A 7,040-nucleotide genomic window follows, 5' to 3' on the forward strand; every position below is an offset into this window, starting at 1 on the left:
GTGGAACCAGCTTCCAGTTTGGATTCAGGAGACAGACACTATCTCTACTTTCAAGATCAGGCTTCAAACTTTCCTTTTTGCTAAAGCATATAGTTAGGGCTGGACTTCCTAAGGATATATGCTGAGAGGAATCCCCCCCCCCTTTCATAGTGAGTATGAAAGAATTTCTCTACTTTGAATGTCCTCTTGTGTTTAATGTTGTATTTACTGGATGCTGAGGTGAGGGTTGTGTAGGGATGAGGGCGACAGTATTAACAGGGACTGTCTCTGTTTGTGTTATGTGGATTGTATATTGTGGCATAAAATGGAAATATTCAAGTAAAGCACCAGACTTCACAAGCACAGCGCAGCACTGCAGACTTCAGTCATAGCAGATTGGCTTTAGTCGACCTCGGCAGTTAAATCATAGGAGACCGGCTCACACTGGCCCGCTGAGCAAAAGGCTTTCTGCTATCTATGCCGACATGAAAGGAGTGTAAGAGCAGTGACAGCTTCATTTCCTCGATCACCAGCGTGGCAGGCAGGCTGTAAGGAGGTCAGGAGTGAGCGTCCGTCTCAACAGTATTCCTGCAAGCTGCACAAAGACAGCTGAACGCAATGTTTTCCTGTGACAGTCCGACTCATTAAATCTGCACTTTAGTGGCCTCGGGCTGCCAGTTACTGTAGTCACGGCATGTTGGCTGATGTTTTTCCACTGAAATCTTAGTTCATTGACTGCAGCCGTCACTGAAACTGAGCTGGAGGCGAAACAGAAAAGAAGAAACACATTCTTTTTCTATCTGTAGCTCCCAGTTAAAGAAGCTGTTGCACTTCAGCTCTCAGACAGTATAAAAGATGGAAGCAACTTCTGAAGAATTGCTTTAAACCTGCAGTCTCACTCATGGCCATCCATTAGGAAACAACCTTCTTCACTCACCTCCGCACATCACTTCCTGATTAGTTTATGAAGTCAGACACTCATTTGAACTCCCACTAAAAAAAAAAGAAGATGTTCATTTTGTAAATTTGGAGTCATTCTTAAAGTCTGAAAGGAGAATTAACCAGGGACAAAGGTTGGCTCTGCATAATCCTCTTTATCAAAGGAAAAGTAGGCTTCATAACAGGACTTCATTCACCAATGGATAAGGTCACAGTGACTACATCCATCTTTTATACTGTGTGTTGCTAGTTTCAACAGTGTGGAGGCAGGGAAATAATCCAGGTTTAAGTGAAGTCTTGATTTTCTCATTTTAAATCTCCCTGTTAGTACAGTTTCATTAATAACAGAGGAAATGGTCTGCAGCTCACTAACCCCCAGGCTGCTGCAACAAGGACTCCAGTCTTCAGTGTGTGAGTCATCAGCTCGACCAGGTGATGAGGTAGCGTTGTTTCAAACTTTACGGGGCGCATTTTAGCTGAAATTATGTTTGCAATCCTTCACCAGCTGATTGCTAACAACCCCATTTTGTCACATCATTTTCTTAGCTGGTTAGCTTTAGCTATAATGGTAACTTAGGTGTCACCTTTGACTCGAGTCTCACATTGGATGGGCATGTGAAATCTCTGGTTCGGTCTTGTTTTTATCATTTAAGAAATGTGGCTAAGCTAAGCCCGATTTTATCTCGCCCTGAACTGGAGATTGCTATACATGCATTTATTTCGTCACGCTTGGATTATTGTAATTCGCTGTTTATGTGTCTAAGCAAAGGTTCTCTGGATCGTCTGCAGGTTGTGCAAAACGCTGCAGCGCGGCTTTTGACGAAATCCTCCAAGTACTCACATGTGACACCGTTATTATCTCAGTTACACTGGCTTCCTGTTAAATTTAGAGTTGATTTTAAGATCCTGGTCTTGACCTACAGAGCTGTGCACGGACTGGCACCAGCCTACATCTTTGATCAGCTACAGCCCGATGTCCCCAGCAGGTCTTTGAGGTCATCTGATCAGGGCTTACTTGCTATAAAAAATACTAAGAGGAGGACTGAGGGTGACAGAGCTTTAGCCACTGTGGCCCCGAGACTGTGGACCTCTCCCCATTAAGAACTGTGGACTCAATAGCTGTTTTTAAAAAACAACTCAAAACTTACCTTTTTAAAACTGCTTTTGGTTAATTTTTTGCCTGTTTTATTTTCTCTTTTTAAATCTTTTTATGACTTGTAATCTTATGTGCAGCACTTTGTGATTCTGTCTTGAAAGGTGCTATAGAAATAAAAATGTATTTATTTATTATTTAACGTGTCCCACTCCTGCTGGTGGAAATTTGGGTGGTTTCTCTCTTTCTGCTATGTACCCAAGATGGCAACAACTGACAATGAGAAGTTACTGTATGAGTATTTTGTGAATACAAAATCCAGCATCCACTAAGATCTACGATCTAAGACGTCACTACTAGTGACCACAACCGCAGATGGGATTGTTTTGTAGACATACAGTGAAAACGATCCAGCTCCACAAGTGCAGATAAATGATCTCTTATTATGGATGTTTTTTCCTTTTTACCTCATTTGACCTAAGGTCTGATGAGGTTATGTCATGGTGAGGTGTCCATCCATCCATCTGTCCACAGTTCATAAGACCTGTTACTCCTCTGAATCTAAACCACTTACACACAATGATAAACTAATGGGTTCAAAGTCACATTTGTCATTTTCCTGGCAGCAACCTTTGAACTGACGCTCTGGTTTCAGACCAGTCTTTCAGTTAATCTGTAAAAGACTCATTCGTGTGCAAGTGTAGAATTCAGAAATGTGCATTCTGATGGTTTATGGTACTTTACTCCTCCTTTTTACAGGTGAAGGAAAGAAGACGTTTTATAGAATTTATTCCAAAGTCAGAACTAGAGGACCAGAAGCCAGAGCTTGTCTGTGTCTTTGGGGGCCACTCCACTTCCTGTTAATACTGTTGTACAGATATTTGCTTCAGTTCAAATGGAGGTGAAAAAATGGGTGCTCATGAGATTGTCCTCAAAATTGATGAATGAATGAAACCAAAACACTGCCAACTGTCCACCTGTGGCTGAAGAGCAGCTTGTAGCCCTGACAGTTCAGGCGCTGACCTGCTGGTAAGCATCGTTTAAGGAGGTCTCCTGGGAACTACTGGCCCTCCAAAACGTTATATTCTGCCTACACTCGGATATTCTGAACCAATCAAATGCGGAAAATATGTGCATGCTGATTGGTCAGTTAAGGCACCCTGTCGCTCTGTTAAACATCAACAGAAACTTCCTTGTGAAGAAGCCAGTTGTGGTGGTTGTCAGGAAGTTACTGACTTGAAGTGTTGTTTGATGAGAAAAGTCAGAATGTTGGATGCTGCAAAGTACCTGATGGTTCTGTGGCGCCTCTAATGACTCACAGTTATTCACTCATTTTAAAAAACCGAAACTGTAAAACAAAAAAATGTCTGAATTATTGGTTCAGAATATCCGAGTGTAGGCAGAATATAAAGTTTTGGAGGGCCAGTAGTTCCCAGGAGACCCCCTTAAATGATGCTTACCAGCAGGTCAGCCCCTGAGCTGTCAGGGCTACAAGCTGCTCTTCAACCACAGGTGGACAGTTAGCAGTGTTTTCTAGCCTTTACAAGACAGTTTCACTGTGATCCTCCTGTTTCCTCTCCTGTTATGTAAGTCCTTCTGTCTTGTGGAGGCGTCTTACATAAGCACTGAGGCTTAATTCCTCCATGCAAACCCCAACAAAACCCTCCTTGTCCTTTTTCTACAAATTTTCCCCTTGTTGCATCTTCTTCTTCCGTGATATCCTCTCGCTTTCCCTCGTCTGTTGTTCCTTACCTTCTCTTACCTTTAAACTTCCTTCTTCCTTGTCCTGTCATACTCTTTTGTTGGTTGCATAAATTAAAACAAAACTCTGTAAACACTTTGCAGTTTCAGGTGCACCCAAGCTACCTCTGTCTCGTCAGGACCTGTGCAGGTTTTGGAGCCTTAAGGTGAGATGACGTCTCGGCCTGATAACGTGAACGGTGCAGAAACACCACAACCTGCAGAAGGCCAAGCTGCAAACTGCAGGTAACTTAGGTGATAGATGAAATAAATAAAGATGCATTTAACTAACTGCATGCACTCACTGGGTTTGTCTGCTTTTGTTTAGTGCAGGACTTTCACCTATAGAACATAAAGAGTTGACATCTTTCATGAGCATGAAGGGAACTATAGCTTGTAAAGAGCTCTTAAAACACCCACAGGACCACAGACGTGTTAAAGTGAAGCCATTCTTTTTTATTTTTTTTATTGACATTTTAGAATCACTATACAATACCATCAACTTCAGCTATCTGTCAGTACATATTTTTTTTTCTTTTTTTTTTCCATATTTAAACAACTAAAATATCCATACAATAAGAATGAAAGAAGAAGAAGCAAAACAGGAAACAACAAACAAAATAAATAAAAAATACATAAGGAAAAAGAAAAAGGAAAGAAAAATAAATAAATAAATATAGGGAGTGTGTTTTTGTTTCCATTAATGTAACTAATATTTCCTCTAGTCTTCTAGTAGTTAACAAAGTCAAAATCTAAAGCAAAAGCAAAACGTGAAGCCATTCTGCTCCTTTATATCCTCGGACTCTAACAGAGTGGAGTTGTACGATTTACTGCTCAAAATAATCCTTCTGTACCTTATCCCAGTTCTCAGTTCAATCAATCAATCAATCAATCAATCAATCAATCAATCAATCAATCAATCAATCAATCAATCAATCAATCAATCAATGTTTAGGACGAGCGTCCTCTGCTGTAAGAGCAAGGATATGACAGAAAATAAGGAAAAGCAGATATGAGCACTTAAAGGCCACAGAAGGAGCAGGAGCAGTGTAAAAACAGCTGACTTGGTAGAATTGCAGAGTTGGATGTTTACTTGTGACCTACCCGACAAACACCATACTCCACAAATCCATCACTATTTCATAAAGCACAACACGTGCAGTGCTTTCCCAGTAAGTTTTTATCACTTTGCTGTTAAAAATTCTGTCTCATGTTCATGAAAACATGATGGAAGGCGGCACGGTTCAGGTGGTTCTCCCTGAGATGCCTCAGGATGTTACTGCAGAGCTCACTCACAGCCTGAGCCAGAGAATGGAAGGAAAACAAAACAGTGACGTGCTCCTGCAGCACTGCTGTCCTGATGCAACACCTTTCACTGAAATCAATTTAGACAAACAGCAAGATTAGGACATGCAACAGCCTGACAGACGGCCGAGGGAAAATCACATGCACACAGTACACAAGTACCATGAAGCACCATCTATGTGCTACACCTACTGAATGTGCTGTGGACAGCCATGATGAAGCTCCTGCCACACAGCTTATGTTAATGTGGGAGGAGGTCTGGAGCTCCAGCAGAGAGCCAGTGACCCCCTTTATGTGGACTGTGAGCTGCTGTGGCTCCTCGGTGCTTCCCCTTTGGAAGAAAACCACTTATAGCTGTCTGTGGAAAATTACACAGCGGCATCCTATGACAGTACCACACTGAAACTCAGAGGCAAAAATCAATAAAGTACAGATGCAGGAAGAAGAACAGGAAATGCACAATATACCAAAATAAAGCAGGTAATGAATGCAACTGAAACATGTGAAACCACGGTTGATACTCAGCATGAGATCTGACAATGATGACAAAGCCCGAGGCTCACAGTGAGAGAAAGAACAACACTTTCATTTAACTTCAATTGAAATCAGGTTCAGATGTTTTTTAATGAGTAAAGTCCAATAAATGTATTGAGTCCAGAGAGACAGCCCATGGGTTGTGGTTCACTGTCAAAGACTCTTTTTCAGCAACTGCTTTTGGAGAAAATCCCTGAAATATTTCCCTCAGGCGTCGGTGGAGACCAAAAACAAAGCAACAAGAGTTTGCATGATTTAAAACGGTTGTTACGCTAACAAAACAAAAATGACATCATCCGACTGACTCAGTGAGACGGAGTAGATCCTCTTGGTTTAAATATTCAATCTGCGTGTCTGTGTGTGCGTGAACTGAAATTAAAATGAAAAAGAAAGAAATGCATCCGCATTGGCATTTGTGTCCGTGTCTCTGTGCGTGTGTGGTAGATGGTTGGAGGGCTGTTGAATGATGCAGAAAGCGAATGTGCTCTGGGAACAAAAACACACCAACAACACACACGGGGGACTGCAGAGAGGGAGGGAGAGAGCGAGGCAGGGGAGTACAGCATGTTGGAAAGTGGAAAGATTCTCCGCGTGGAAGTCCACACTCACACAAACACAGAGGAATAAGATCCTTTTCACCACCTGGCTGAGTCCGAGGTTGCTGATCTTCCACATATGTTGTGCTGTGAAGTGACAACACCTCGTAGGGTCATGAGACGCAGCGTTTCCTGTTTCCGGCCAACACAGAGACGACCTCAGCTGCTCACCACAGAGGGGGACGTTAGCTGAAGCCATGAAAGACTTCTCATATTGGGAGAAGTTTATCTGACCCAACCTTAATGCATTTCTTTAAACCATCCGTGGTTCTCACCTCAGATGTTTCTGATTTCTTTCCCTCTGTGAGACATCAGAAGTGTAGAAGCTGGATTAGCATCATGGACTGTGGGAACGTCAAAGACTCGCACACAGATACACGCTAATTACCAACACTGGAGCCTGGACTTCTAGGATGGTCAACACGGGGTACACCTCTCACACCAGTATCCGGATGGCTGACGTTGTTGTTCTGAAGTTCTGACTGTAAACGTGTTTATTTCTGCTTTGATACTGGAGTCCGTGCAGACCGACATCAAGTGGACATCAGAAGAACTGCAGATGTTTGGGCTTCTGCGCTGACAGCTTCAGAGGTTGCTGTCGATGTCCCAACGCTGTTGCGATAAGGAGGCGGCAGAGATGCACAGAGTGTGGCCCCGCCCACTTCAATTTTACTCAACCAATGGAATGTTTTTTCAGACTTTAGCTTCCGAAATGTACATTTTTCTTTTTCCTCCTGTCCTCCAGTTTAGCCAATCTGGAACCAGTCACACCCACACACACACACACACACACACACACACACACACACACACACACACACACACACACACACACACACACACACACACACACA

This window comes from Pundamilia nyererei, unplaced genomic scaffold (genome assembly GCF_000239375.1).
Source record: "Pundamilia nyererei isolate P.nyererei 1_Seehausen unplaced genomic scaffold, PunNye1.0 scaffold00416, whole genome shotgun sequence".
Lineage (NCBI taxonomy): Eukaryota > Metazoa > Chordata > Actinopteri > Cichliformes > Cichlidae > Pundamilia > Pundamilia nyererei.